General features: G+C 45.0%; 1 protein-coding gene across 1 annotated transcript in view; it reads right to left on the reverse strand.

The window, feature by feature from the left end:
- Nucleotides 1-23,252, reverse strand: part of acap3a (ArfGAP with coiled-coil, ankyrin repeat and PH domains 3a) — a 369,480-nt gene that overhangs the window by 233,040 nt on the left and 113,188 nt on the right. The window lies entirely within an intron of this gene.

Here is a 23,252-nt window from a genome sequence, read left to right on the forward strand (position 1 = left end):
GGGGAGTCACTCGCCACAGGATTCCTAGCCTCTGACCTGCTCTTATAATAATAATAATAGTGCCACAGTATTTATATGGTTAGGCCTGCTCAGTTTCTGGTCAATGGTAGCAACCATGATGTTGATAGGGTGGGAGGGAATCAGTGATAGTAATGCCATTTAATGTCAAGGGCGATGGTTAGATTCTCTCTTGTTGGAGATGGCCATTGCCTGGCACTTGTGTAGTGCAAATGTTACTTGCCAGCCCAAGCCTGGATGTTGTCCAGGTCTTGCTGCATTTGGGCATGGACTACTTTAAAATATAGTCACTGTTGTGATGTAGAAGCGCAGCAGCTAATGTATGTACAGCAAGCTCCTACACAAAGACAATGTGATAGTAAGCAGATAATGTGGTTTTTGTGATGTTGATTGAGGGATAAATATTGGCCAGGACACTGTTGACAACTCCCCTATCCCCGTCATCAGGACAATCACAAGAATATCATGTCAGAGGAAACAAAAACGTTATACTGTATGATAAGAGATTGCTGATTGGTTGGCAAGTGGACTCTAATTGCCGTGAAGAAAGTTAATGGTGGCTGACAGACAACTGCCAAGCCTCCTTTGAAAATTTAAACCAGGCAGCTTGACTCTGATTGTAAAGGCATTACCCTGAGGAATGAATCAGCAAATGGCTGACATTTATTTTATTTAGCTGAAACAGGTCCAATGTGTGCACATGTTCTTTCTGTCTTAAAATAACATGTTTGCAATGGGTGCAGACTGTACCCAACCAGCCCATGCTTGCAAAACTTGAAACAGTGTCCAACATTAGATGTGATTCTGCAATTAGACATTTGCTAAATAATCCTCAGTTTGCTAAAAATTATGCTGACAACCAATTTCAGATTGTCAGTTGGTCTAGCACATGGCACATGTGTGCACTGGAAGCTACAAATATACACAGGGCCCTGTTCTTTGGCAACACCTCTACTAAACAAAGCCTACTTGCCAACCTATCAGCATTCTCTTCTTGTCCAGTACAAAGTTGTTGTTTTCCCAGACATCGGTATTTTTGTAATTGTCCTTATGAGTGCAAGTTGAAAAGCTTCGACAAAATGTTTTTTTTCAAGCAATGCACAACTTATAATGTTGAATTTCATTCCCAAAGGGTGGCACAGTGGTTAGCACTGCTGCCTCACAGCACCGAGGACCTGGGTTCGGCTCCGGGTCACTGTCCGTGTAGAGTTTGTACATGCTCCCCGTGTCTGCGTGGGTCTCTCCCCCACAACCTAAAAGATGTGCAGGTTAGGTGAATTGGCCATGCTAAATTGCCCCTTAATTGGAAAAAAAGAATTGGGTACTCCAAATTTATTTGAAAAAAATCTCATTCCCGAATGTAATCAATTGTTGTTAGAGATGTTAGAGAAATGTCAAATGTAAGATTTTCACCTTTTTAAAAAACTTTTCCTCTTTTTTCCCTCTTTCCTTATCCAACCTTTCTTGCCTCTCCATTTCTCTTCCTGTAAATAATTTGACCCTAATTCATTCACCCTCCTCCAGCTTTCCTATTTCCTTCTCAATCATTAAATCTAATGAGTTAAGGAGGTGGGCTGTTGCGCCTTTGGTATTTCACCTGTTGCATTCCACCAACTTGTAGTGACAGATGTTTGCGCTGAAGGGTGAGAGAATAGAGTTTAACTGGCAGGGCCTGACACAAGGATGGCCCGGTTTCCGTGGCTGTTCTGCTGAAGTTACTGGAATGGGTGGGACAACATTTGCAGAAAATCATCCACAAGGAGATGAAATAAAGATATGCATTTATATAGTCCCTTTCACAACCTCAAGGCACCCCAAAGCACTCAACAGCCAAAGAAGTACTTAATGAAGTGTAATAAGTGCTGTCGTATAGGAAACTCAGCAGGTAATTTGTGCACAGCAAGTTCCCACAAACAGTAATGTCTCAATGGCCAGGTGCTTCTTTAAAAAACTCTATCTGTTCAGGTTGAATGTCTGAGTTAAAGAAAAATCAGGGCCTTTGCAAAGGAGCCACATGTTTAATTAAATGAAAATCCCTGACTCTGAGCCTCTTTTCTCAGTTAATTGACTGCTGCCCAGCTGCAAATTGTTCTGCGTTTTGAACCTGAGCCAGTGGACAATACGACAGACGTTCCTTAGACTGACACAGTCATTCAGTGACACTGCACTGTCAGCATTACAAGACAAGTCCTTCAGCGCAGCTGTGGCAGGCCACAAGAATAGAGGAAAAAGAACTGACCCAAGATTCACATACTGGCAATAAAGGCGGAACTGTCCACAAAACAGCGGCTGCCCACTGCTCTGTCTCAAACCACCAAACCTGCTTACACTTGAGAAGGAGAAAGGAGATGGGCAAAGATTTGGCAGATGGAGCATAATGTGGGAAAATGTGAACATGTCCACTTTGGCAGGAAGAATAGAAATGGAACTCAGAACTCGGTGGTCAAGAGGGATCTGGGTGTCCTGGTACATGAATCACAAGGTTAGTGTGCAGGTACAACAAGTGACTAGGAAGACATGTGGAATGTTGGCATTTATTGCAAAGCGGAATAGAATATAAAAGGGAAATTTTACTGCAGCTATACAGGACCTTGGTGAAACCACATCTGGAATACTGTATGCAGTTTTGCTCTCCTTATTGGAAAAATATATAGAACTGCTTTCGAAGCAGATCAGAGAAGGTTCACTTGACTCATTCCTGGGTTTGAAGGGCTTATCTTATGAAGAAAAGTTAATGGATTGGGTCTATACCCACTGAAGTTTAGAAGGATGTGAGGTGATCTTATTGAAACATGTACGATATTGAAGGGACTTGATGGAGTCAAAACCCCAAAGATGTTTCCTCTTGTGGGGAAATTAAAACTAGTTTAAGAATAAGAGGTCTCCCTTTTAAGACAGAGATGAGGAGAAATGTTTTCTCTCAGAGGGCCATGGAGAAAGTAGGGGAGGGTGGATCTTTAAATTTATTTGAAGCAGAGTTGGACAGATTTTTGATGGACAAGAGAGTTGACGGTTATGAAGGGCAGACAGGAAAGTGGAGCTGAGACCACAGGTGGATCAGTTATGATCTTATGGAATGGCAGCAGGCCCAAAGGACTGAATGGCCTAATCCTGTTCCTATTTGAAAGCTGACAAAGATGTTGCCTCCAAACCAAACTCCATCCGAACCTAGCAGGGGTTGCTATCCCTTTAAGATAATATTAGGAACTTCAAAGCCAGAAAGGGTTGCATGTTGTAACAGTTACCGAAGAAAATGGGACAGCAGCCATTTGGGTCCCTTGATCCTTACTGTTTGCCTGTCTGGTATGCACTTCCTCCTTGGCTAGCCTGAATACCATATGTCCATTTAAGGAGATTAAACACAGGTTCATCTAATGTTTCCCTGCTTTGAAATTCTCATTTATGATTTTTGTGGGATTTGGTTTTTTATAACCGAACCCTCAGGAATGTGACAATTTCAAAACCAGGCAGCTGATGGCAAATTGTGTGGACTTGGAAATGTTGGCAGCAATCGCCTCTTGCTCTGGGAGAGGGTGGATGGGCGGGGAAGAGTTCAAATTTTAGGTTTCACCAAACAGGGCAAAGGCATTATTAATGCTCTGATGGTATTTTAAGTAAAGCAGCATGAACCCATTGAAAGAACCGTTTGTATCAGTAAATGGGTAGTGATTATGGTGGTGTACAATTCTGGCCTGTAATATAGGGAGATTTGGTGCTGGGGCGTTTGTAAATATGAATGGACTGAACTCTAAAGGACTCAAGGGTAATGACGAAATACCGAACCACTCAGACCAGGAAGTCTGATTCCTTTACTACAGCTGAGTAAACAGCCAGGTAATTGCAGTAATCTGGCACAGGCTTCATGTAAATGGGGTAGGCCTTGGACAACATACTGATGAGTGCCAGAGTCTACACATTGCACATTGGAGTCACTGAAACATTCCCCACCGAAATGAGAAAGCATCGTAAGCATAATTCCTCATATTACACAGTGACAATTGGAAATGCTGCGATCCAGACTATTGCCTGAGGAGGTCGGATGAGTGTTTTTCCCCCCCCCATTATCTGCCCTGGGTGTTTTTTGTATATCTTTACCTCTCCCAAGAGACTTCATATTGGTGGGGGTAGGGGTTGGCTGGCCTTTAATCACAACGTACCGGCCATCGTGAGTGAGAATCTGAAGGACTAGCTGGCCCTTTCCAGTCCTTCAATGTGGTAAGTTGTAACACCCGAGTAAAAAGGTTTATTTTCTAAGATAAACTCATTGCTTATGTACAGTGGGAGAATACATTAACTCAGATCCAGGACTTCATTAGGATGTGTCCATTCTCATTTCAGTATTTCCTGTTCATATTAGCAAAGGGTCAGACAAACACTACACGCACTTAGTTCAACAGTTCCAAATCGCTTTCAGAATCGCTGCATGATGATTAAAGTCCAGTTGCTCTGTAGGTGCGGGGTTGGGGTGATATAACAGGAACATTCATATTGAGATAGGTGTTAGGGGTGCATACGATCTGTTACAGGAGTCATTGACCAAACAAGGTGAGGGGAAAGAATTCAGCTAAAAATCCGTCTAATTTGAGGTGTTTACAATTTTAAAACTTGTCAGAATAGTTTGGGAGGAACAATTTCACTGGTGGGAAGTCCAGAACAAGAGGCTTGATGTTCGAATTAAGGCCAAGCTGTTCAGGGGTGCTGTCACTTCCTCATAGAAAGGACATGTGGAAGTCCAGACTCCTCTCCCCAAAATCTGGGAGGTTTGGTTAGGCTTCTATTCCCTGAAATATAGATGGCTAAGAGGTGATTTCTTTGACGTTTTAAGCATTTTGAAAGGGATTGATAGAGTGGATGGAGAGACTCTGTCAATCCACTGGTGGGGGAATCAAGGATAAAGGGATTTGGCCATAAAAATCAGAGTTAGCCCATTCAGGCACGACATTATAGGAAAGATTTATTCACACAAAGACGGGCAAGTGTGAAACTTGCTCCCACAAAAAGCAATAGATGCTTGTCAATCAGTAAGGATTTTTGCTAGACAAGGCGTTTGAGTGTTATGGAGTCTCGCTGGGAGACGGATTTAAGCTAAAGATGAGCCATGACCTCACTGAATGGGGGGGGGGGGGGGGAGACAGGCTTGAGGGGTTGAATGGCCCACACCTCTGCCTAGATAATTGAAAATGTCAAAACTGTCACCTGTGAGGTTTTGCTAGGCAAGGCAATTAAAGATTTGGGAACCAGGATAGGGGGAGGGAGTTGAGATCCAGGTCAGCCATGATCTCATTGAACGGCAGAACGAACTCGTGGGGCGGAATGGCCTCCTTTTCCCTTACGCATGATCACCATCCCGTGGTGCCCGCTGGATCAATACGCACTCACAAAAGTCAGGTGATGCTGGGACACGGTTCCCTGTGTTGATTCATTACAGCTTGTGCTTCAATGACAGGTCAAAACCATCATGAATAATCATAGAATCTTACAGCACAGAAGGAGGCCATTCGACCAATTTCACTTTTGCCGATTCTTTAGAAGAGCCATCCAATTCATCCCATGCCCCGGCTCTATCCCAACTGTGAAAGAGGTGAGATATTGGAGGGCTGCTGGTACAGTGCCCATCAGGCGAGGAGGAGAAAAGGAATTCAAATTCCAATTTAGATTGGTTTCCATGGCAATGCTGCTGATGTCTCTTTGGCTGAGGGTCAGTGATAAGCTGCAGCAGGAGTTATAGAGCCACATCTCTCCTGGGGCAAAAAGAAAAGCAGTCATGACACAAAGGCTCTGTGGATCCAGCCCACTGGTGTCACATCGGCTGACAGATTTGTCAATGGGAGCCAATGATTGAGTTCAATAGTACAGGCCAACAGGAGGCAGGGCAGTGGCAGCCATTACCCAGTTTAGTACTGGTGAGAACATGTGGATAGTTTTACTTATTTCTTAATAGACCATTATGTGAGGAAACATTTGGCAAGATTTGAAGACTAGGGTGTGTGCTCTGGCAGAGAAACGGATAAAGAAACCAAGCTCTCCGCCCATTCACTTCCAAGAATATTTGTGGCCAAGTGAGAATGGTTTATAAATGTCGATACTCTGCTCCTGGTGCTTAACATGCCACATGTCTCCCTCTCACTCCTCATTCATGCTGTTACAGGCACTCAATCCATGGAATCACTGATCCAATGTCTGGTTTCCATATCCAATTTAATTTGCAAAGTCGATTTGACTAGATTTGTTTCCTGCACAGTTTTACAGGTGACTCCTGGATAGTAAGATTTCATGCAGGTACTTGGCCTTCGTTAGTAAGACTTGTTTCACCAGGTGGCTAATGACTGCAGTTTGGCAGCACAGCCGCCCTCACGCATTTTCGACCTTTGAGCATCTCAACCAAGCCCATTTCATATTATTGGGGCCACACTACAGGCACCTCAAGTGATCAGGCTTCAGGACAGAATCTGCTGGCAAAATAACAGCAGGTTTAATGCACACACTGCTGGTAGCGCATAGATTGCCCAACAATATGTGGCGAGGAACAGATATTCTGTGAGTTATGAATAACCACAAATTGCTGGTTAATGTGTGCTACTCCCACTGTAATCCTCCTGAAAATGCCAATCCGCCATCAAACTTCCCCCTCAAGGGAGGCAGTGGCAAAGTGGTATTGTCACTGGACTAGTGAACCAGAGACCCAGAGTAATGCTCTGGGACCCAGGTTCAAATCCCCCTTCTGCAGATGGTGAAATTTGAATTCAGTAAAAATCTGGAATTAAAAGTCCAATGATGAAACCATTGTGGATTGTCGTAAAAACCCATCTGGTTCACGAATGTCCTTGAGGGAAGGAAATCTGCCGTCCTTACCCGGTCTGGCCTACATGTGACTCCTGACCCACAGCAATGTGGTTGACTCTTAACTGCTCCCTGAAGGGAAATTAGGGATGGGCAATAAATGCTGGCACAGCCTGCGGCACCGACGTCCCATGAGCGAATTTTTAAAAATTGCTGTATTTGTGCATTAATTACCAATTTCAGCTAATCAGAGAAGGTTAGGGCTGGTAATTAATAACATGAGGACTCTTTTAACGAAGATGTTCCTGCAATATGACACAACCTCCCTGGCCCAGAAAGAGAACAATTTTGAATGTGGCATTGCATACCTGCAGGTTGTAAATAGTTCTTGGAGACTTGTCAATTTGACATTTAATTTTTAAAAATAAGTTGTGGAATGATTACAGCACAAAAGTAGACCATTTGGCCCGTCGTGCAATGGCTGGCGCCCCACAGGAGCATCTTTGGCATCTTTTTCTAAATCGCTCTTTTTAGTTCTCTCTCCTGACTTGGATTCACCCTATTTCCTTCGCTGTTGTTCCTCTATTTCTTTCTTGGTCCGTAAGTCTCAAATGGATAAGTAGATAGACATTTGATCCTGTCTTTGAAAACTCCGGGTTCCCTATTCTCTTGGCTATCGAATCATATTTCCGATAATGTGCAGTGCAAAAGAAATTGATGGAGTTGAAGGGTGAGGGGAAAATGTCTGAGGAATGAGGCACGAGATATTTTGCTCTATTCAGGGCCAACCAATGGAATTTAAGGGTAAACAGTTATCTGCACTATTGATGTAATGAATCTTCATGTCTTGCCAGCCTGTAGCTTCAAAGGCAGTTAAACAAAGACAAATTGACATAAAATAAAGTGATGCTTGGCTGTTATCAGTCTATTGCCAAGTGATCCAAATGCTGAGCTTTGTTAAACAATGTGCCTTCAGATCAAACACAGTAGGATTAGGACCGCAAAAAACATACATGAGTGTGATTAAAACTCAACCTCTGAGGGCCCACCAAAGGGGGACTTGGCAACTTGAGATTGTCAGTACATCACTCCCACCCCTGCAGCTTGCTATTGCTTGTCTTGGCAAGAATTGACGAGGTAAGTGGACTTTCAGCACGAACATCTGTAAAAAAAAAGCAACGCTTGGACTGGCTGCTGCTCTGACCACAAATCAAGGAGATTCAAGAGCGATAATCACTCTCTGTCAAGCCTCGAATGTCACACACACCAGACAGTGATCGACTGTGAGAACGTGGTTTCAGTTTCCAAAATAAATGGAGAAGTGAAAAAAAAAAATTCACAGCGCCAGGGTCCCAGGTTCGATTCCCCGCTGGGTCACTGTCTGTGCGTGTTTGCGTGGGTCTCCTCCGGGTGCTCCGGTTTCCTCCCACAGTCCAAAGACATGCAGGTTAGGTGGATTGGCCATGCTAAATTGCCCTTAGTGACCAAAAAGGTTGGGAGGGGTTATTGGGTTACGGGGATAGGGTGAAGTGAGGGCTTAAGTGGGTCGGTGCAGACTCGATGGGCCGAATGGCCTCCTTCAGCACTGTAAGTTCTATGTTCTATGTTCTAGTATCGTCGGGATCTCTTCACCCACCAAACCTACAACGCTTTTATCCCTCGGCAGTTGAAAGTTCATTTAGAAAGTGTGTTGTTAATTGTGGAACTGAACCGGCACACCAGGACGTCTCTGTTAATGGTATGTTCATTATATTGTTAGGATACACAGGTGAAGGATATTGTTTAATTAAGTGCATTGAGCATATATAAATAAGAGACACTTCAGTGACGAGTGACTGGAGTACTTCATCGGCTCCCCAAAGCCAGATTTTGATTTAGTTAGATAAGTGTTCTTTGGAATTTTGTCAGTTCCCTTTAAGGGGATACCATTTTAATTTGTTTTGTTACTTTGTCCACCTGTTTATTGTTGTGTTCAAAGAGTTGCAGAGAGAGATGCAGTAGCTCTTTAAAGGGCCGTTTAATCAGTTTGATACTCAGAAGAGTAGAAATAGGGCACATTTGGGACACTGGGGGAGTGCTATTAGGCTGGATAAAGCCAATAAACTATGAGAGTAAAGCACACCTCTGTGTCTTGGTTCTGACTTCACCAGCTGGCTCACATCCGATAAACAGGCTCCAGTTCTGGGTCAATTGAACTCAGCCAGGGAGGTGAGTTGGCCACTGTGAGGAGAGGTGGGAAAGGTTCTCCGTGGAACTGAATTGGTTAAGAGGGGACTGAATCAAGGCTTTCAAGATGATGGGGGGGATTTTGGTGGAGCAAATGGGGGAAAGCCATTTCCTCTGGTGAGTGGGTTAATCACTGGTGGCCATAGATTTAAAATCATTGGCAGAAGATCCAAAAGGAGGCGAGGTGAAATTGTTTTCACTTGGAGAGTCGTGGTGATCTGGAAGGCTTTACCTGAAAAGGTGGTGGAAATGGATTCCATAAATAATTTGAAAGGGGAGTCAATCCTGAAGGTGAGGGATTTCTAGGGGTATAGGCAAAAAGCAGAGTGGTGTGAGGAATAAGCACGATTGCTCTCTCAAAGCTCCATGGGCTGAATGGCCTCCTTCTGTGCTTTACGTTTCTATGATGTCACGATTGACTTCGAAGCTGCTGGGCATAGGGGTGAGAGTTGGGGGGGGGGGGGGGGAAGCATGGTGATGGGGGTTGTAAAAGAGTTCTGTCTTCTGATCACCAGTCAGTAGGAAGGTCGCCAAGAGAGGGCTCTGAGGTAATGTTTCCGTAGCCAAATAGTTAGCTAACACTTGGTCTGAACCCCACGTGGATACCTAGGTGGGTGATTACAGGTTTCTGTGAGGCCATGTGTGCAAACAAGGATTGGTGCCTGCTGAAGAGAAAGAAGAAGAAGGGAGCCAAAGGAGGAAATGTCTTAGACAATACTGTAAATGCCATGAAATTCTGCTGGTCTACGCGTGGGTGACCAGCAAAATCCGGTGGAAACCCTAACATATTGGCCATGTCCAGCCAAATTATTTTTTCGCTCGAGTTGCTACTGCCAGAGGTATGATTGGGATCTGTGCAATTTCAGGGTTACTAATTTATTAATTGTGTGAAACACAGCAATGAGTCTGATTTGTTCAAATTTTATATGATGCACACTGAAGTCAGTTGTGCAATGGAGCAAACAGTTGTCTCCACATCCATCAACATAATGATATCATCAGGGCCTGGCCCTGTGCTCAGACAAAAATCGAGGAAACCTTTCAGCCAGACAGGGATATAATTTAATCATTAATCGAAGCTTGCAAGTGATTTGGATTCATTTCAAATCAACAACTCCCTTCTGCAATGTGCTGTACATATGTGTACAACTACAGGGCCTTCTGAAATGTGCTGAATATACGTGCAGGGCCTTGCAATCTATCTATTACCCCAGTAGAGAGCTCTGAGAAATGCTGAGTGCACCGTCTGTTGCCTAGTTCCCTGTCGGGCCCTGAACTACAAACACAGCTGGGGGAGTGTTGCAGGCCATTGATAAAGCAGCCCCATGGAGAAAAATTCTCACTGCTTCATCCACTTTCTTTGAAGCTCACGCCTTTATGCTTTGTGGTAAATTCCAAGGCTGGCTCCACTCTCCATTGCTCAAGGATGTAACAGCATTGTGGCACGGTCTTTCCGTGTATCCCTTGTCTGAAACGAAAGAAGCAGCAGGGACAGAAAGACTGGGAATGGTGGAAATCTAAATTGGAAAAGCTTCCAAATGAGTGAGATGAAGAGAGAATCATCAGAACTCCAATTCCTAGTGCATGTTTCCACTCCTCAAAATCTATTTCCCTTTCCTGATGTTCACTAACATGCTGCACCTTTTCTGCATTTTTTATTATTTTCAGGTTGTTTAACTGGCCAGCACATGTGACGTTTATAAACTAAGTTTCATGCACCTGCCCGTTCAATCTATCTGCCTCTCCCTCCGCCCTCTGTTTTGGCCCATGTGTAATAACAACTAGCCTGCTCCAAGGACCCAAATACATTAAGGAAGAATATGCATTTATATAGCGCCTTCCGCAACCTCGGGATGTCCCAATCTGCACAGCAAGTTTCCACAGACAACAATGTGATAACAGTGGCATCAATGGCTCACCACCTGGGAGGTCAGACCTGGGAGAGGGCACCTCTGACAGAGCAGCACCCCTCCAGAACTGCACTGATATGGGTATCTGAGCCCACAACCTACTGACTCTGAGGTGAGAGTGCTGCCCACTGAGCTGCGACAGACATCACCAACATTGCCAGCACACCAGCAATCCGTGGGATACCCGTGTAGGAGCAGCATCACAACAATCTACACAAACTGTTGCGTCAAATGTTATGACGTATTTACAAAGGTTGAGGAAACTGCAGATCATAGGGTTGGGGAGGGGGGGGGTCTCTTCTGAGTGGAAATATAGAGGAGAAGATAGCACTTAGTGAGGCCAAGAGAATGTGTGTGGTTTGAGAGAGTGAGGGTGTGTCTGGGGTGTTTTTTTTTTTGGGGGGGGGGCAGGTCGCAGTGCTCTGCTTGGAGGAGGCCAAGGGAAATTCAACAGTCTCCTCACCTCACAACCATAGCGTCCCCTGATTACACCTGCCAGGGGAAACATTTTCTCCTCTCAATCAAATTCCCTCATTGTTTTCAAAACCTCTGTTAGTCTCCCTTTATCCTTGCTGCTCCAAGGAGACCAATGCCAGCCTCTCCCCTTAGCTCATCGTGTCTGAACAAAATTCAAACTCAGTTCCCAAATTCTAAAAGGTGGCCATTACCTTGTGGGCCCAATTAGCCCCAGTGAAGTGTCAGCAGTTATTTATCCTGTTGCTACAAGAGGATTCGGGATTAAACAGACACCTTTCATAAATGAAACAAAAATGCAAAAACAATCTGAAATGTTTCTCTCCCCACAGGTGCTGCTTGACCTGCTGATTATTTCCAGCATTCTTTGCTATTATTTCCGATTTCCAGCATTCGCAGTATTTTACTTTGTACGTCTTAACATCAGATGTGTTCATTTGGTCCACATTGTGACACACCAAATTGAGACCTCATACCCACGTCCTTCCAATGGTAGACAAGCTCTACATACACGGGTGGGAAGAGGAACTGTAACCCTTGGCCATCGCAGTGCTGCTTTATGCCTTGATATCTATTAATTATATATCAATTGTGCTTCGTTATATGCAAGTGGAAGGCTTTATTTGGGGCTTTACTTAAGTTCAAATGTAGAGGCGGTTACTGTACCGAGGAAGGAGGTACATGCTTGTAATGTTTCACTCTGCAAATAAATGTAACACTCAGTAAAGTTTGGCCCCAGTATCTCCTTCACCAACTGGATTATAACAATATTCAAATTCATTCTGGTGTCCTTTGTGATTCTTATTATCAGGATGGATGTCATAGTGTTCACAAAGACCACAGAGGCTAAGTTCAATAACAAAGCTAACATTTATTACACTACTCAACCACTTACTCCTATAGCAAGTAATAATCTAGTAATCTACAATGTACACTCTACTAACACTCGTCTCTACACTCGATCTATAACTGTACTCTGCTCTCTCTAGACCTCTCCTCTGCACTCTCTCCAGCCCTCTCCCAGAAGCCTGAGCGTCAGTGCTTTATATAGTTCTGCACCTAGCTCCATCTAGTGGTCAATTGTGATATTACATTAACTCTTTATATTTTAGACATTCTACATCATTTCACAAGCTAATACTTTTAGGAACACACTTCTGGTACCATGTGGTATTCTTTGTCCTTTAAGATTTCCACTCCTGGTACCATGTGGTGTTCTTTGTGATTCTTATTATCAGGATGGATGTCGTAGTGTTCACAAAGACCACAGAAGCTAAGTTCAATAACAAAGCTAACATTTATTACACAACTTATTAAAGCTCGACCACTTACTCCTATAGCAAGCAATAATCTAGTAATCTATATTCAACTAATACTCGTCTCTACACTCGATCTATAACTCTTCTCTGCACTCTCTCCAGCCCTCTCCCAGAAGCCTGAGAGTCAGTGTTTATATAGTTCTGCATCTAGCTCCATCTAGTGGTCAATTATGATATTACATGAACCCTTTATATTCTAGACATTCTATTTAATGTCACACTCGTGTCTGCCACTTTTTCTGTCCTTTTGCCTGTAGAAGATGAATGAACTGGGCAAACATGCCACACACAGACCCATGCTCTTTCAAGAAAATAAAATTTGATCCACCTGGTTCAGTTATCCCAAAATCAATGGTCTACTCTGCTGGATCCATCAGAGACATATATTAGATTGTCTGCTGGCCTTTAACCCAATTGATGCATTGCATTCAGCACATGGGTAAACACTGTATCCTGCCTAATTAAATCTGGAGAACCCTGAAGGATGCTTGAATATTCTCGCTGTAAATGCATTAGTCATCTAAATGGAGCTTTATTCTTTGGTTAATGCAATTTTCCCACTTACACATGCTCGGAATCCAAAAATCGTGCATTAATAATAATGAATAATGAGCTGCAATTTTTTAGGAGTGTGAAAATGTTTGATTAATTCTCTCAAAGTTTGTTGCACAACAAAACTGAGCTATTAATCCTTGCTTCGGTGTTGTGCCTTACTATTTAATGCAGAATAATGTGAATCAGCTAATAAATGACTAAATAACACCGTGATATTGTAGCTATAGCTGGGCTTGCTAGTTTATTATTAAGAGCCATTCTCAGGGATGTTGCAGCGTATCTCATGGAATAATGTGGCCTATATTTGGACTCGTGGTTTTCCCACATAATGACTGCCTGACTTCAGTTATACTGTATGGGCTGTTGACAAAGCGCTTTCTCTGCAGGGGAAAGATTTAACAAAATAGATCTAGAGGGCTATTAGCTTCTTGCAGAGCTGAGAATTTAGTCAGGTTCTTTCACTTGATGTCTGGAAACTCGGATAACCCCACATACTAAAACCCGGAAGGTGTAACTGTCAGGAAAGATTGAAAAGGCTGGGGTTCACCCCCAGGAAATGCCTTTAGATATATGCAGGTGAGGGCTTTTGTGAGGCGACAGGTGAGGGAATTCCCGTTGCTCCCGGCACAAGAAGTTCAAGATAGGGTGATCTCAGGTGTATGGGTCGGGGAGGGCAAGGTGTCGGAAATACACCAGGAGTTGAAAGAGGGGGAAGCGCTGGTAGAAGAGTTGAAGGGTAAATGGGAGGAGGAGCTGGGGGAGGAGACCAAGGAAGGTCTGTGGGCTGATGCCCTAAGTAGGGTTAATTCCTCCTCCTCGTGTGCCAGGCTCAGCCTGATACAATTTAAGGTGGTCCACAGAGCGCACTTGACGGGGGCGAGGTTGAGTAGGTTCTTTGGGGTAGAGGACAGATGTGGAAGGTGCTCAGGGAGCCCGACGAACCATGTCCATATGTTTTGGTCATGTCCGGCACTGGAGGGGTTCTGGAGAGGAGTGGCAGGAGCAATATCTCAGGTGGTGAAAGTCCGGGTCAAGCCAAGCTGGGGGCTAGCAATATTTGGAGTAGTGGACGAACCGGGAGTGCAGGAGGCGAAAGAGGCCGGCATTCTGGCCTTTGCGTCCCTAGTAGCCCGGCGAAGGATCTTGCTAATGTGGAAGGAGGCGAAGCCCCCCAGCCTGGAGGCCTGGATAAATGATATGGCTGGGTTCATAAAGTTGGAGAGGATTAAGTTCGCCTTGAGTGGGTCTGCGCAGGGGTTCTACAGGCGGTGGCAACCGTTCCTAGACTATCTCGCGGAGCGTTAGAGGAAGGTCGGTCAGCAGCGGCAGCAACCTTGGGGGGGGGGGGGGGGGGGGGTGTGGAGGGGACGTCCTGGGAAGGGGGGGGGGGAAAGGGGGGACTGCCTGGGAGGGTGGATGAGCAAGAGATAACATGAAGGGTTGGGGAAACTGGCACGTACGGGTGAGGGCCAGTGTACAAAGCTGTGTAAATATATCATTTTGCCATGTATAGATCTTGCTCTGCGCGATTTCTCGGGTTTTATTTGGTACGGGGGGGGGGGGGGGTTATTGTTTGTAAGGGAGAAAAATTGTGTTAAAAAACTTTAATAAATATTTTTTTTTTTAAAAAGAAAAGGCTGGGGTTCTTTCAAAAGGAAAGGGCGAGGAATGACCTAATCGCGGTCTTTAAGATTAAAGGGCTGTATTGGGTAGTCCTAGAGAAGATGTTTCCACTTGTGGGGGAGTCCAAATTAGAGATCGTCTATATAAGATCGTTAGCATTAAATAAGAAATTCAGCAGAAACCTCCTTGCTGAAGAGTGGTGAGAATGTGACACATGCTGCCACAAGGAGTATTTGAGGTGACCATCCAAGATGCACTTAAAGCGGAAGCTCTATAAACACATGGGAAGAAAGGAAAAGAAAGTTAAGCTGAGAGAGTTGGTTAAAAGGGGTGGGAGGTGGCTGATGGTGGAGCATTAACACTAGCACGCACACCATGCGGCCTGTTTCTGAGCTGTCAATTCTATGTAATAGCAATTCTTTGCTGGAAAGGCGAACAAGGAAGTGGAACAATACAAGAAGGAGATGCAGCGTGGTCTGTGTCCTACAGTTGAGCGGGTTGTGAATAGAGGCCCGGGGAGCAGTGAATCTGTAGATTACTCCAGGTAAAGGGAGACCCCTGCATACCCTTCCCAGGCTGCATCACAGCACTATTGTTTCCATTGCAGCATGGTAGCACCGTGGGTAGCAGTGGCGTGGGTCACTGTCTGTGTGGAGTCTGCACGTTCTCCCTGTGTCTGCGTGGGTTTCCTCCTACAAGTCCCGAAAGACGTGCTGTTAGGTGAATTAGACATTCTTAATTCTCCCTCTGAGTAACCGAACAGGCGCTGAATGTGGCGACTCGGGACTTTTCACAGTAACTCATTGCAGCGTTAATGCAAGCCTACTTGGGACAATAAAGATTATTATTATTACATAGGAGATGCAATGGCATTGTGGTATTGTTATTGGACTAGCAATCCAGAGACCGAAGGGTGATGTTCTGGGGTTCTGGGTCCAAATCCAACCATGGAGGATGTTAAAATTTTAATTCAATAAAACATCTGGGATTTAAAGTGCAATGGTGACCATGAAACCAATAAAACATCTGGAATTAAAAGTGCAATGGTGACCATGAAACCAATGTCAATTGTCGTACAAAAAGAAAAAGAAACTCCCATTGGGTTCAATGATTTCCTTTAGGGAAGGAAATCTGTCATCGTGACCTGGTCTGGCCTACATGTGGCTCCAGACCCATAGCAATATGGTTGACTCCTAAATGACCTCTGAAATGATCTAGCAAGCCACACAAGTCAGGGAAATTCACAATGGGCCATAAGTGTGGGCACAGCCAGCGATGCCCACATCCAATGAATGAATTTAAAAAACTGTCTTGTGCACAATGCCAATCTCACAGGTAATTTATGAAAATAACCCTTTTGTGTTCACTTTTAAAAGTGGTGCAATGGAATCCTCTGTTTCAAAACTTGTATTTTTTGGGGGGGTCACACTCTAGATGAAAAGGAAATCAAACCGTTAGATTTCTCAGAACACTATCATGAAAGTGGAAACTTCGGGTTTCTAGGGAAACAGCAACTAATTGAAATCTTATAGAAGACACTGAGCCCTCCAAACTTAGTTGACCAAGTAAGTCAGCACAGACTGGCCAAAGAAGATAGATACTGGATCCAAGAGCTGGGACTAGCCAAATACCCAGTTGCTCCGCTTGTTCCTGGTACTTGAGGATAACATTGATGGAGCCATGCCACCCGCCATGCACAAAGTTGAGGAGATTCAGCAGACATGTGCCATTTTGGTGAAGACTGGGCCCATGGAACTAGGGTTGGTTGGGTGCTGCAGTAGGCTGAGGATCAGGCTAAATCCATGGTGAAAAGGAGCGGGAATTCTGCCAGAGAAAGGTCAGAGCTTTGGATTGTGTGGCTTAAATAAGTGTGATGTATGCTGAGTGGACAGCCGAGTTAGTCTGTGAGATCTCTCTGCTGTGACTGTTATTTAATGTGTAATTTGTAGTTTATATTGGCTGCTTTTTATGTTGCTTTTGGTTAGATTATTAAAGTAAAAGTGAAAACAAGTAAAATCTTGTCCATTGGTTTTTCCCGTTGGGGTTGTTTGGTAAATTCAATTCTTTTGGTTTGTTGGTCTCCGTGGAATCGTAGCAAAATTGAGGGCACGTCTAGGAGTTGAATTGAATAAGGCCCTGCCTCAGAGATCAATCAATATTTAAGACACACTAATGCCACGCATAACAGTTTGGTTAATGAGCCTAATGGCTACCTATAAGATGATACAATAGAGAATGAGGGTGGCATAATTTTCCTTCCTCGATATTTTTCCCTCTCCCTCGCTTGTGACTAATATCATGGCCAAGCCCAAATTTGTGCTCGGGTTGCAAAAAGAGCTTTCTGAATAACCGTCTGCTCCATTTATATGGAAGTCTGGGTAATACACCTTGCTGGGATGAAGTAGTCAGAGCATGGAGTCATACTTAGCACCAAGGAAGATGATTGCGGTTGTTGGAGGTCAATCATCTCAGTCCCAGGACATCACGGCAGTGGTTTCTTAAGCAAAATGCCCTAGGCCGAACCATCTCCAGCTGCTTCATCAATGACCTTCCATCCATCATAAGGTCGGAAGTGGGGGTGTTCGCTGATGATTGCACAAGGCTCAACACCATTTGGCACTCCTCAGAAACTGAAGTAGTTTGACCATTTGCAGCAAGACAGGACAACCTTCGTTCTCGGACTGACAAGTGGCAAGTAACCTTTGCACTGTACAAGTAGCAGGCAATGACCACCTGCAGAAAGAGAGAATCTATCCATCTCCCCATGAATATCAATGGCATACCAACACTGAATCCCCCGCTATCAACATCCTGGGGGTTTACATTGACCAGAAACTGAACACAACCAGCCACATAAATACTGTGGCAACAAGAGTAGGTCAAATGTTGGGAATTCTGCGGCAAGTAACTCATCGGCTGACTCCGCAAAGCATGTCCACTATCTACAAGACACAAATCAGGAGTGTGATGGAATATTCTCCACTTGCCTGGATGAGTGCAGCTCCAACAAGAATCCGACACCATCCAGGACAAAGCAACCTGCTTGATTGGCACCTCAAACATCACCATCAACATCCACTCCCTCCACCACCAATGCGCAATGGCAGCAGTGTGTACCATCTACAAGATGCACTGCAGTAACTCACCAAGGGATCCTTTGTTAGCACGTTTCAAATCAGCAACCTCTACCACCTAGAAGGACAAGGGCAAGTCACATGGGAACACCACCACCCGGAGGTTCCCCTCCATGTCACACACCATCCTGACTTGGAAATATATCGCTGTTCCTTCACTGTCACTGGGTCAAAATCCTGGAACTCTCTCCCTAACAGCGGTTCAAGGAGACAACTCACCACAATCTTCCCAAGGGAAATTAGGGGTGGGTAAAAAAAATGCTGACCTCGCCAGTGTTGCAAATCTTTTTTTTTCCAAGTATAAGGTGGGGTGTTATGGATTTCAGAAGTGAAAGTAAATGCTCAACCAGATGTACATGGATTGTCTACTGTTTAATTTAGTTAAACCACGGCACAGGAGTGATTATTTCCAATCAATAGCATATCATCTCCCTGTAAGGTTCTATTCAATAAAACTCATATATATTTCATTAAAAGGCAACATTTATACATTTTTTACATGGTGTGTTCAGTGGAAATAAAATAGTTCACAGTTTCAGCATTCACCAGCAGAGAAAGCAACAGGATGTTTATTTTCACTGTTCTGGAACCATGTTACACACATGTGGTGATCCATTTTCTACACCTTCTGCATTTCTATCACCATGACCCTTTAGAAATGCCAGTCAATTAAAAAGTGCTTCTGCTGCTCAGAGCAGGGTGTGTGCAACCAGGGTGTCACATGCAGCCATCACACTCTTAGTCTTTAGCACAATATGTTTTTGAAACCGCATTTCTCACTCCCTTATCACTTCGCGACTCACTGCCCAGCGCAGGAGTGAACCAGACAGATGAACTGCAGGACTAGGTTTGAACGTCCTTTGTTGAGGTACATGTTCCCAACCAGGCGGCAATGGGTGGACAACTGCCTTAGTTGCCCAGGGATGGAGGGGCTAAACATACAGGTTGTGTGTGTGTAAGTGACTCTAGACTTGACTATTCTGCATTCCTGACTGGCCACCCTGGGTGCTGGCTGTTCAGAGCTTACGCTGTATCATAACCTCCAATTGACCCACTCGATGAATTTTTCAATGGAATAACTTCCTTGCATTCGTGCTCCTCTTTCAGGATCCCATATCCCTGAGACGGAATTGGCGACCATGAACTTCAACTGGATTGGTCCATGATAATACTTGGCAAAGTACTGCAGTGGGTTTCTGTTGCCTTCTGCAGTATGGCTGACCAGGAAACTCTTCCACCCTTTAACACCTGCTATCAGGCGCATTTGACAGATTTACAGGCTGATAATCAACCTGTTTGGCCATATTATGAACGCAACTTCCATGGCCATCAAGTCCTGAAGTGGGACTTGAACCTGGAGCATCTGACCCAGAAATAGGGTTACAACCCACTACTCCCTTCCTCATACTATTCAACAACAAAAAAAACCCAGAATGGGTCAGATATTGATTGTGATGTCAAAAATAATTCTATGTAGCACTGACTGGGATTTTCCTGGTATACAAATCTCACACTGTTGCCTCTTTAATGAAATGTGAAAGGACGTTTTATTCCTTGAACTGCTGTTTTCAATGATAAATGAATTTGCTCGTTAAGCCGGAAATCGTAGAGCTGGAATTTTGCAAAAGGTAGCTGACCCCATCACTGGGACGGAAAGCAGATCTTCAGCCCTCGTGGGTGGCTGGCGGAACTCCGGAGGGTGGAGGGGAAATTTTACTGGTGCCCATGCAGCTGGGAAATGTCACAAATGGATGTGACCAGTGCTGAGGCTGCAGTAGGCAGGAGAAGGTGCCTCCATGTTGAGGCGCCTTTGAAGGCCAGCTGCATTTTCCTTGGTGTGCTGGGGCGGTTAGGTTCAGGAAATCGGAGGGGTGAACCTTCCAGTGGTGGCGATGGAGCCATGGGGGCAAATCATCACCACCAAGGAGCCTCCTTCTATAATATAATCTTTATTATTCTCACAAGTAGGCTTACATTAACACTGCAATGAAGTTACTGTGAAAATCCTCTAGTCACCTCACTCCGGCGCCAGTTTGGGTACACGGAGGGAGAATTCAGAATGTCCAATTCACCTAACAGCACATCTTTCAGGACTTGTGGGAGGAAACCGGAGCACCCGGAGGAAACCCACACAGACACAGGGAGAATGTGCAGACTCCGCACAGGCAGTGGCCCAAGCGGGAATTGAACCTGGGACCCTGGCACTGTGAAGCAACAGCGCTAACCACTGTGATACCGTGCCGCCCATAAAAGGGAGATGTCAGGAGTGGGATTTGTACCCACGACCCTAGAAAGGAACCAGAAATCAACAGGCTTGAGCAAGGCAAGGAAACACACTCCATGGGTGGAATTCTCTGATAATGCGGCTATGTCCCCACGCCTGCGGGAAAATGGGCGTAAATCACTCTCGATTTTCCTGTGCTCCTCGCAGCTCCGGCTGCCAGTACAGGGCCCTGCACTTCCGGCCGGGGGTCCGTGCATGTGCACGGCCTGCGGTGGTGGCCCCGCGCGACATGGCGGACCCACACCGCGGATCGGCCCCGACAATGTAGCCCCCACCCCCCCCCCGAGATCGCGCCCGCCCGCTGATCGGTGGCCCCCGATTGCAAGCCTGGCCGTCCTGGAGGCCCCCCCCCACCAGGGCAGCCGCGGACTCAATCCGCAGCCGCCACTCCGAGCTCCTGCCAGGTAGAACCATGAGTGAACCACGCCGGCGGGAACTCGCCCAGTTGCCGGCGGAAGATTGCTGCCGGGGCCTCTTCCAAAGGCCCCCGACTAACGCCGGGTCGCCCGATTGGCGGTGATTCTCCAGTCCCCGGAGAATCGCAGGAATGGCGTCGGACCCGACAAGGGCGGGAATCAGTTGCTAATTGGCCACCTGCCTCCAGTAGTCCGGCGGCCTTGCCACTGTCATTCCCGCCATTTACAGCACTCTGTGCTGGCGGGAAAGTGTCGGGCTCCCCTCCCAACACTTTGCACCACCATTTTGTTGGGCCTCCTGCCTTTCAGTTCATCTCCAGAGAGCTGCTAAAATCTACCCCATAGAGAGTAAAACTGAAACTGTGAAAGTATGAATAAAACCAAGGTCTCATTTCAGTTATTAGTTTTAAAGCGGTCAAGCTATTAACTTACAATCCCCAATAATCTGTATTAACGCCTCTATAATTAAAAGCTTGGCTTAAGACCAAGTTGCTCACAGGTTATCAATGAGTCCATATGGCACAAGACCAGCTGGTGGAATGAATATTTAACTGTTAAACCAACAGTAGGCCATAAAGACAACAATGGCTTGGGGCCAATAGACCACAGTAAAACTGCTGCAGAGAAATACTGCTCCATCATATAATGACTAATTTACTGGGACCCTGTTAATCTTAGTGAAAAAGATAATTGTGTAAATGAATGGGAGAGGCTTCATCACATTACCTCTCAATAGAAAGCTTTGTGCTGGATGGAGGCTCCACAATGGCTTACTTGGGAAATGCAAAGCCATGTATGATACTGAGGCACACATTTCTGGAGGCTTCCCTGTTCAATCTGCATTGACGTAGCTGACTTTAGCTTGGACAGATTTAGACCCAGAGGCTCTGTGCTGAGAAGGGGAAAATTAGCCAGGGCCACCTAACGCCAATCTATTGATCCCCGGTGTAAAGTGAACAGGTTTTTTGGGTCGGTCTTCACAGTGGAAGACACAAATAACATGCCAATGACTGATGGAAATGAGGCTATGACAAGTGAGGACCTTGAGATGATTGTTATGACTAAGGAGGTAGTGATGGGCAAGCTAATGGGGCTAAAGGTAGACAAGTCGCCTGGCCTTGATGAAATGCATCCCAGAGTGTTAAAAGAGATGGCTAGGGAAATTGCAAATGCACGAGTGATAATTTACCAAAATTCACTAGACTCTGGGGTGGTCCTGGCGGATTGGAAATTAGCAAACGTGACACCACTGTTTAAAAAAGGACGTAGGCAGAAAGCGGGTAATTATAGGCCAGTTAGCTTAACTTCGATAGTAGAGAAGATGCTGGAATCTATCATCAAGGAAGAAATAGCGAGGCATCTGGATGGAAATTGTCCCATGGGGCAGACGCAGCATGAGTTCAAAAAGGGCGGGTCGTGCCTTACTAATTTAGTGGAATTTTTTGAGGACATTACCAGTGCGGTAGATAACGGGGAGCCAATGGATGTGGTATATCTGGATTTCCAGAAAGCTATTGACAAGGTGCCACACAAAAGATTGCTGCATAAGATAAAGATGCATGGCATTAAGGATAAAGTAGTAACATGGATAGAGGATTGGTTAATTAATAGAAAGCAAAGAGTGGGGATTAATGGGTGTTTCTCTGGTTGGCAATCAGTAGCTAATGGTGTCCCGCAGGGATCAGTGTTGGGCCCACAATTGTTCACAATTTACATAGATGATTTGGAGTTGGGGACCAAGTGCAATGTGTCCAAGTTTGCAGACGACACTAAGATAAGTGGTAAAGTAAAAAGTGTAGAGGATACTGGAAGTCTGCAGAGGGATTTGGATAGGTTAAGTGAATGGTCTAGGGTCTGGCAGATGGAATACAATGTTGACAAATGTGAGGTTATCCATTTTGGTAAGAATAACGGCAAAAGGGATTATTATTTAAATGATAAAATATTAAAACATGCTGCTGTGCAGAGAGACCTGGATGTGCTAGTGCATGAGTCATAAAAAGTTGGTTTACAGGTGCAACCGGTGATTAAGAAGGCAAACGGAGTTTTGTCCTTCATTGCTAAAGGGATGGAGTTTAAGACTAGGGAGGTTATGCTGCAATTGTATAAGGTGTTAGTGAGGCCACACCTGGAGTATTGTGTTCAGTTTTGGTCTCCTTACTTGAGAAAGGACGTACTGGCACTGGAGGGTGTGCAGAGGAGATTCACTAGGTTAATCCCAGAGCTGAAGGGGTTGGATTACGAGGAGAGGTTGAGTAGACTGGGACTGTACTCATTTAGAAGGATGCGGGGGAATCTTATAGAAACATATAAAATTATGAGATTTGTGATTTACACAGTTGATTGCTCTGTTCATGTATCTCCTTAACCAATCAGATTGAAGTACTGTTAATGAGTAGTGCAGCGGTTGAACCAGAATGTGTCAGAACAGCGAATCCAAGACGAGACAGGGGTATCCCATGTCCCCGTTGCTGTTTGCCCTGGCAATTGAGCCGTTGACCATTGCGCTCAGG

The sequence above is a fragment of the Scyliorhinus torazame genome, chromosome 16 (genome assembly GCF_047496885.1).
Source record: "Scyliorhinus torazame isolate Kashiwa2021f chromosome 16, sScyTor2.1, whole genome shotgun sequence".
Taxonomy (NCBI): domain Eukaryota; kingdom Metazoa; phylum Chordata; class Chondrichthyes; order Carcharhiniformes; family Scyliorhinidae; genus Scyliorhinus; species Scyliorhinus torazame.